Source organism: Triticum dicoccoides, chromosome 7A, assembly GCF_002162155.2.
Source record: "Triticum dicoccoides isolate Atlit2015 ecotype Zavitan chromosome 7A, WEW_v2.0, whole genome shotgun sequence".
Lineage (NCBI taxonomy): Eukaryota > Viridiplantae > Streptophyta > Magnoliopsida > Poales > Poaceae > Triticum > Triticum dicoccoides.
Genome location: NC_041392.1, coordinates 61,598,659 through 61,607,518, shown reverse-complemented (window position 1 = coordinate 61,607,518; position 8,860 = coordinate 61,598,659).

Sequence of the window (8,860 nt, the reverse complement as noted above, 5' to 3'; positions counted from 1 at the left end):
AGGAACATTCGCACATAAATTTGTTCAGTCAAGATAGTGCATCATATCTCCAAAGACTTCAAGGTCAATCTAAATGAAATTCAGAACTACATATGACAGAATTACCTGCACGCACGGGAAGATCATGAAATAATCTACATAAAATTCAGATTGGTTGAGCTACCTCATGGTAGGACCAGAAAATCAATACTTACTATGTCAGGCTCTTCCCTGTCATATCTTCCATTATCTGAACCACCGAGTTTCAGAAGATCATAATTATATGCCAGATCGCTCAATCCTGATGAAGAAAAATTCAACAGTTAATTGCATTAAAGTTTTCGATACAATAGCATGTTGTACAAAAATGAGTTAAATGAAGCACTACATGTTAGTATTATATGATGTTGCCGCTGTTCATACCAGGTAGTTTGGATCACCGTCTGTAGAAAAAAAGTCTTAATTGCCAGATTTGCTGCCACTACGAGGTACTTCTCGAAATACACAGTAAATGCCATCTGATGTTTGCTAAGTGTAAATTCAGTCTTCTAATACTATCATACAGTGAAGGCCACAATGTGGGATCGACATAGTAAAGGCCATAAGGTGATTGCTTACTTTAATTAAATAATAAGGACAGGTAGCATTTAATATATATTGTTCCCTGTCAGTCTTCTGATCCTATCACACACGCACACACATGTAATATAATCATTTATGGAGTCGTAGCAAGAAGACAAGGGAGGGTGGGATCTGGGAGCGAAACCAAACATGTTTGGCCTCGAAGCCGAGACGGCGCACGATAGGCTGCTGCACTTCCTCGTCATTCCAACTTCTTCGGCATATATACCTCCGACAAGACCCTGTAGGCACCTGGGGTAGTTGGCGATTTCTAAATTCTTAATTAGATAATATTCACATGGTTGACTTAAATTAGCACCTGCCAAAGAAGGCACGAACAAATGAGAGGAGGATCGGGAAAATTGATTTGGTATCAAGAGAGAGCGAGAAAAACCAACATGGAGAAAGTGGTGGGTGGTGAGGCAAAAACAAAAACCATGGATACTGTCCTACCAACTCGCCTTGTGAAAATAGAGAATTGAGAGCGATTTGCGTTAAGGACTATGAACTCAAGATTCACGTGGTCTGGTTTAACCCTTCGGCCCAATGGACCGTACCTGGCTGTTGGCACCTGTGGATTAACTGGATGGCCCAGATAAACATTAGGGTCCACTGGGGACATAACCTTTCGACCCGAAATCCTATTGGGTGCCTTAAGTGCCGAATATAGGTATTTTGGTACAGGTGCACACCCTCCTTGTACGCTAGGTTTCTATAGCGGGCCGGCCCATGTGCTCCTTCTCTGTTTCTATAAAAAGAAAAGAAGTGCGTGCTACCCAGGATTCAAACCCGCGACGCGGGTCTTAGGACTTCAACCCCATAACCACCCGACCAACTGACCTCAAGTTTTACATAGTGGTTTCTTTGGCCTTTTCTTCTTCTTTCTTTGTTTTTTTCTCTGTCCCTTTTACATTTTTTTCAAAGTCACGCACTTTTTTTTGTGAAAGAAATCTGTGAAACTTTTTCTTGATAGTAGATTCACTTTTTTCGAATTGGATGGACTTTTTTCAAAACTAATGAACCTTTTCAAATTCAATGAACTTTTTCGAATTCGATGAACTTTTACAAGCTCGATGATCTTTTTTCAAAACCGACGAACTTTTTTGCAAACTAGATGAACATTTTTCAAAACCGATGAACTTGTTCTCAAATTCGATGAACTTTTTTTTCTAATTTTCTGACCTTTTATGAAAATTCATCTACATTTTTTAATTCATGATTTTTTTTCAATTTTTTTTCCTTTTTTATTTTTTAAATAACAATGCTTTATTGACAAGTGCTCGCAAGAAAAAAAGGCTGCCAAGGAGCGGTCGAGCGAGCATCAATCAAGAGAATGGGCCACGACCCACTAGGGGGCGCGCGTGATCGCCAGGAAAGTGATCGGGCTCTGAAGGTGCCAACGAAAAGGTCTCCCTTTCGACCATAGGGTCGAACCACTTATTATTAGTCATGTCATCGTAGGCGCCGCCAGCCAAGCGTCTGCAATTTTTGCCGCGCCAGCGCACACACTTCAGCTTGCATCGCCGCACCGGCGACGTGTCCGTCTCGGCATCATCCATGGCACCATGTCGCACTGCCCTCCAGGCAACGCATACCACCGCTCCGGAAGCACGTCTCCATTGTCCGTGGCACCACATCCACAACCACACTGGCCATTTTTGACTTCTAGAGTGAGCGCTCAGCAAGCCGGTGCTTGCCCTGCAGCTCATGATGCGAGACAGCCACACGTCTGTCTTGTCATTGTCTGCGACACCATAGCTACTGCCACGCCGCTACATGCGGCTACTTGAGGCATGAGAGCATCTACAACTGGAGTCCTCGGATATCCGCCCCAAACAACCAGGCAGCTTGCCTAGTACTTCCCAAACACAATTGCGACCCAACTAGACTTTTCAAATCTAGCCCAATTACCAGGACTGACCGGCACTTCCCGTATCCGACACATATCTGGGGCGGATATGAAGATGTCCAGACATGCACGTCGCTTAGGACAGACCGCAAGGGTCCATGCGGACAAAAGCGTAAACCAGTGATCTGACGTGTGCCTCCTTAGTTCATCGATGAGGACGCATTGGCGTCTGTGTGGTGCCGCTCCAGCATGCCATGTGAGGATACATGTCCAGCTATGTAAGCCAGACAGCAAAAGCCCAACCATAGACCGCCTCCATTTCTTCCCCCTCCCCCCCTCCACCGCTGTGACATTCAATCCATCCATCAGCCGCTAACCACTAGTTACAACATGCTAACTCCCGAGCGGCGGCTGTAGCTGCAAGAGGAGATCCAGGGCAGGCGCGAAGATCGGATCGCAGCTAGCCTGCCTCTGGATTCAGTGCAGCCCGAGGAGGAGAAGGAGGTGGAGGTGGAGGCAAAGGAGGACGCGGTCATAGAGGAGGAGGTGGAGGAGGAGTCAGAGGAGGCGCATCAGGCAGATTTGGCGTTTACCGGCTTCGCCATGGTCGATGCACATAGTTCGAGGTGGCCCAGGCAGAGGAGGCAACGGAGGAGCATGCCATTCTTCACTCCCGAGGAGGAACCGAAGGTTCGCCCGGCTGCCAATGACCATAACGACGGCGACCCCGACATCAATTTCATCCACATATCTGATGAGAAGGATGAGTAGTGTAGATGGTAGTTGGTAGTATATAGATCTTGCTTTTTTGCATGGTTTTGTATGAAAATGCTAATTGAAAAATGCCTATTATGGTTGTTGGAGTTGTCATGTGGGGTCTGACCGGTCACTATCCACGGACGTGGCCGGGCGTGTTCAGGGCGTTCGGCAACTCAAATTAGGTATCCATCATTGTAGATGCTCTAACGAAGCCGGAAGTGGTGGTCGTGCTGCTGTCATGGATCGAGGGTGCCTATCCAGCTCTGTCCCACACCATTGCTGACCCTTGCGGGAACACGAAGTGCACGTCTAGTGTCGGGCATCTCATCGGCATGCGCCCTTCTACACTCACTATACAGAAGAATGGTCAAACTTAGGTTTACCTGTTGCCATGTTAGAGGAAGTGTAGACCGAACTCCTGCCCCTGGGATTCTAGAACACGTTCATAGGTCCAGTAAAGACCGGACCGTTCACTTTTGAATCTTGACCATGCGCAAATTATATGTTTGTCAGAAAATATTGGTGGGGTTAGGGCATCTCCAACGTTGACCCATAAATATATTCCATCATCCATCCGCGCATAGGGGTAACATTCCATATATGCGGGAGCCGGCTATCTAATGTTGCCCGCATACATTCCAGTCGCCGTTTGAACTAACCGGCTGAAATTCATGTAAATACGATGGACTTTCATATAAAACGGTCAAAATTCACTATATTTGGATCAATTTTCATATAAACCAGACAAAACTCATTACATTTTTCATATAAACTGGACAAACCCGACACTAAACCTAATCTAAATGATCATCGGCCCACGTTTCCCATGTCCTACCATGAGCCCTAAGAATTGTTGGTCCGGCGAATGCCTTCGCCTTCTCCAGTTCAGCCTCGATGCTCTCCGGCTCTTCCTCCGGAGCCCCGGGAACTACTGTTGTCCGCCCCCACATCGCCGCCAGGTAGCTCATCGGCCATCGATGTTAGGCGCACCAAGCGTGGCTTCAACGGGAGGGAAGAGTTGTGGCATTCTTAGGACCCGAGCGGTAGTGACCTACCATGCACTACTCTTCCTTGCTATCGGCGGCGTCCGTGGACATATTAGCTTTGTGGTTGCGGTAGCGGGCTAGGCGCGACTAGAGCAAAGCGGGTGATGTCCTCCTTGTTGTCGCTCTTGCCACACACCTCATTCACCACCTCGTCGATCTCCTTTTAGGCGGCCGCCAATTCCTCCTAATGGAGGCATTACCACCAGCAGTCGCGTCGGATGTCGCGGGCGGAGCGGTAGCAATCGACCAGTGCCTGCTGCTCCACCGCGTCCATGATCGGCACAATAGTCGCGCCGACGACGAGTAGCTCCTCCGTGCACCGGTGCTCCTCGAGGAGGCCGAGGTTGTAGGACTGATCAGCCTGCACCTGTCAGAACCTGGCCTCCTCCTCCTCCCACAACATGTTCATGTAGTGCGCACAGGCCTCATCAATGGTGAAACTCACACGCACCGGCGAGGAGGGTGGCGCCACCTCGTCCTCCATTGGGGCGTCGTCTGCCTCCATCTGCTAGCCGACCAGCCAACCGGTAGCAATGGAGGTCCTCTCCTTCTTCTGGTCAAGGATAGGGTGTCCCGAAGGGCTTTGGAGCATGAGGAGGCCATAGAGGGCGTGGTGCGGAGAGGAGAAAGTGGAGTAGCTAGGACGATGACTGTGGGTATGGTCTGGGCTGGTGTTTATATAGCGGGCGGATGGTGATGGGCCATGACAGTGAGGTCAATGTTGGGCGGCAGACGGACAGATGGGTGGTGCCGGAGTAGGTTCCTAGACAACCGCATATTGTTAATGTAGGGGCGACGAACTGACGGGCTATCATTTGAATGCGGAGGAGTCGCCTGCACCGGGAAGCGGCATGGGTTGTGCTCTCTCGGCCGCGCACCACTTCAATGCCGGCAGAAGTGAGAGGTCGCATCTTCTCTGGCCGGGCATTAATGCGGCACTGACACTCTGGAGCACCGGTGGACCGATATAGGTCTTTGTTGGATAGCATAACACATCCAAACCGCACGGTCTGAATGTATTCGGGCGGTATGAGGGTCCGCGTTGGAGATATCCTTAGTTGTTTTAATCCGAACATTTTTTTCTTTAAATTCGTGATGATTATTCCTCGTAAAGAATAGAATCACAGCTCTTATATATTTATACATTAATAATATAGTAATATTATAAAATTTGGTTTTTGTGGCATAACTATCATTGCTCAGGGTCGCCGCCTAGGCGTCCAAGAGAGACACGCCACCGCTGCTAGAGTAGCGCATTACCGTAATGCTCGCACCTTGGCACATACCATGTAGGAGAGGAGTCACTGTGCCATAGCACTATCTCGGTGAGGGCTAGACAACAATGATGCCGACCCACATGCAAAGGGAGTACCCAACCCCTATCGTCGAATCCCACTTGTCACCAACTGCCTTAACATGACCCCACCTAGCCGAGCACCACACATATGGGAGAAAACCCTCCCAAGCCACCTGCAACCACCAAGCCATCAGTTTAGGGCTGGGACCAATCTAGATGCCAAAGCTGGTAAGAACACGGTCCAGACCAGCGAACAGGAAGGGAGGCGAAGGAGCGGGTGTCGCTTTGCACGCATTCGTCGCCTAAGTCGGGCCACCGTCCTTGCCCGCTGTTGCACGCCGTCCGCACCACCAACATAGCAATGCCGACAGAGTCGCCCCACTTAAGCATCGCGCTAGTACCTCACTGCGAATGATTTGCTTCCTGGCCACTGCTCGGCCCCGCCATAGAGGGCCAAGCCGAGCTATCCATGAGTCCAGAAAAGAGGGTATGAAAAACCACTGCCCCACCCCCTGCCGCGTGGGCTTCGCCCGGCCGCGCCCACCGGCTACGACAAGGGAGGAAGGTGGGATTCCCAGAGGGTGGCGGTGCTAGGATTCTCCCATACCGCTCGCAGGGACATGGTTGGACTGCCAGTTTCTTTTTATTTTGGGAAACTGGATGTGCGGGATCTAAAAAAATGAACTAGACTTGGGAAAGGAGCATTGGACTTGGCACTCATCCGGACGAAGACCAGGGCAAAATATGGTGGATGGTAGGCACCATCCGCCTGCGGCGATTCAAATATCAGCCACCGGTTGTGCCGTCCGATGCATCTAATCAGGGCCGCTAATCTCCTTAGCACGCACCGCTCGTCCACAGTGCGCGTCATTGCAATAGCGACACCCATGCACTACTCGGAGTAGCATCAGCATTAACCTCCTAGCACGCCTCACAGCTGCGACAGTCGACACCATTGAAGCACGCCCCGTCCCCGCGGCATGCCTCGCAACATCGCCATGGCCGTCGGCGCCATTGAAGTATGCCTCACCGCCACTCACATTGAAGCATGCCTTGCAGCATCGCCATGGTCGTCGATGTCGTCGTAGCATGCCTCATCGCCGTGTCCATCGAACCATCCCCGCGGTCGTCGAAGCATCACCACGGCTGTCGACACCATCGAAGTACGCCTCATCGCCACGGCCATTGAAGCATGCCTTGCAGCATCGCCTCGGCCGTCGATGTCGTCGTAACATGCCTCGTCGCCATGTCCATCGAACCATTGTTGTGGTCGTCGAAGCATCGCCACGACCATTGTGACACGCCTCGCAACATCACCACGGCCGTCGACACCATCGAAGTACGCCTCATCGCCGCAGCCGTTGAAACACGCGTCGCAGCATCGCCAGGGCCGTCGACACCATCGAAGTATGCCTCGTCGCTGTGGCCATTCAAGCATGCCTTGCAGCACCACCACGACCATCGATGCCATCATCGCATGCCTCATCGTCGTGTCCATAGAACCATCGCCGTGGTCGTTGAAGCATTGTCACTGTCGTCGACACCATCAATGTATGCCTTGTCGCCGCGGCCAATGAAGCATGCGTTGCAGCATTGCCACGGCTGCCGATGTCGTCATAGCATCCCTCGTCGTCGTGTCCATTGAACCATCGCCGTGGCCATCAAAGCATCGTCGCGGCCGCCCCCATCGGGTTGCAGCAACGGTGGCTGCCGCGACCACCCCGTTGCAGGCTTGCAGCATCGACCATGGCTGTTGCACCGGCGAGCTGTGTGGTTGCAACATCGGCAGTGGATACAACATCGGCACGCTCTGCGGTTGCAGCACGACGGCCGTTATCACCACCCATTTTGCAGCACCGCCGGCGGCGTGCGACGAGACATCTTCCAACGCTGGATTGGCAGTAACCATGGCTGCTAAGATACCACCAATTACAGCACCGACCCCGGGTTACAGCACCCCGGCGAGATTATGCATTTGCGAGACTGGTGAGCGCTGCCGCGAGTGGCGAACCCGGGGCCTTGTAGCGCCTGTGCCAGGCACCCGGCATCGCGCCCCAATCCCGCCGGCCTTGCAACTTCTCCTTCAAAGGGCCCTGCAGCGGCGCCTCCACACCACGGCTGTCTCAAGCCAACACTTAATTCAGTGGTGAAGTAGACGGGCAGGGAGAGAGAAGGAGCATTCCATCGATTGAGGAAAAAGAGAGGGACAGGAGATGGTCAACGCACGGTGTAGGAGAAAAAAGTGTGGCAAGCCCTTCATCGGCTCGAATAAGGTTTTCGAGGGGGTTGTGGTGCACGGGCCCGATCGAAACACGTGGCAATCTTGGGACACAGCTGGCGCAAGCATGTTTACATACGGTAAGGTACTATTTGGTCAGAATGCAAACATATCCCTTAACCTTTTAGCAACAATTAAGTGCATACAAAATAATCATCAAAGTTTCATCTTAGAAACTGCATGACTAAAACATAATGCATTTCAGAACCGTGGGAGAACATCGTGCCGTGTACTTTTTACACTACGAAGGAAATAAATGCCTTTAAAAAAATAAATGAAATTAATGTAGGAAATAAAGGAGTACCGCGTATTCTGAACTGCTGATCCAGGGACCACACGCCAGTAGCCCTAGGATTTGCATGCCAGCTAACTTGTAGTTATTTCACTGGTGCTGGCACCTCAACGGCGTGGCCAAAAACGTGATAGGAAACGAAAGAAAACAAACACATCCCGCCCATAGACTCGAAAGGAAAGTAGTAATCCGTCCGCGTCCTCCGTTCCCCAGTCTTCCATCCTCTTGACGCCGCCTCTTTATAAAGCAACAAAGTATCAGGGTGCCCCCATAGATCCAATTCCACAAAACCACATGGAGTAGTTGGCGATTTCTAAATTCTTAATTAGATAATATTCACATGGTTGACTTAAATTAGCACCTGCCAAAGAAGGCACGAACAAATGAGAGGAGGATCGGGAAAATTGATTTGGTATCAAGAGAGAGCGAGAAAAACCAACATGGAGAAAGTGGTGGGTGGTGAGGCAAAAACAAAAACCATGGATACTGTCCTACCAACTCGCCTTGTGAAAATAGAGAATTGAGAGCGATTTGCGTTAAGGACTATGAACTCAAGATTCACGTGGTCTGGTTTAACCCTTCGGCCCAATGGACCGTACCTGGCTGTTGGCACCTGTGGATTAACTGGATGGCCCAGATAAACATTAGGGTCCACTGGGGACATAACCTTTCGACCCGAAATCCTATTGGGTGCCTTAAGTGCCGAATATAGGTATTTTGGTACAGGTGCACACCCTCC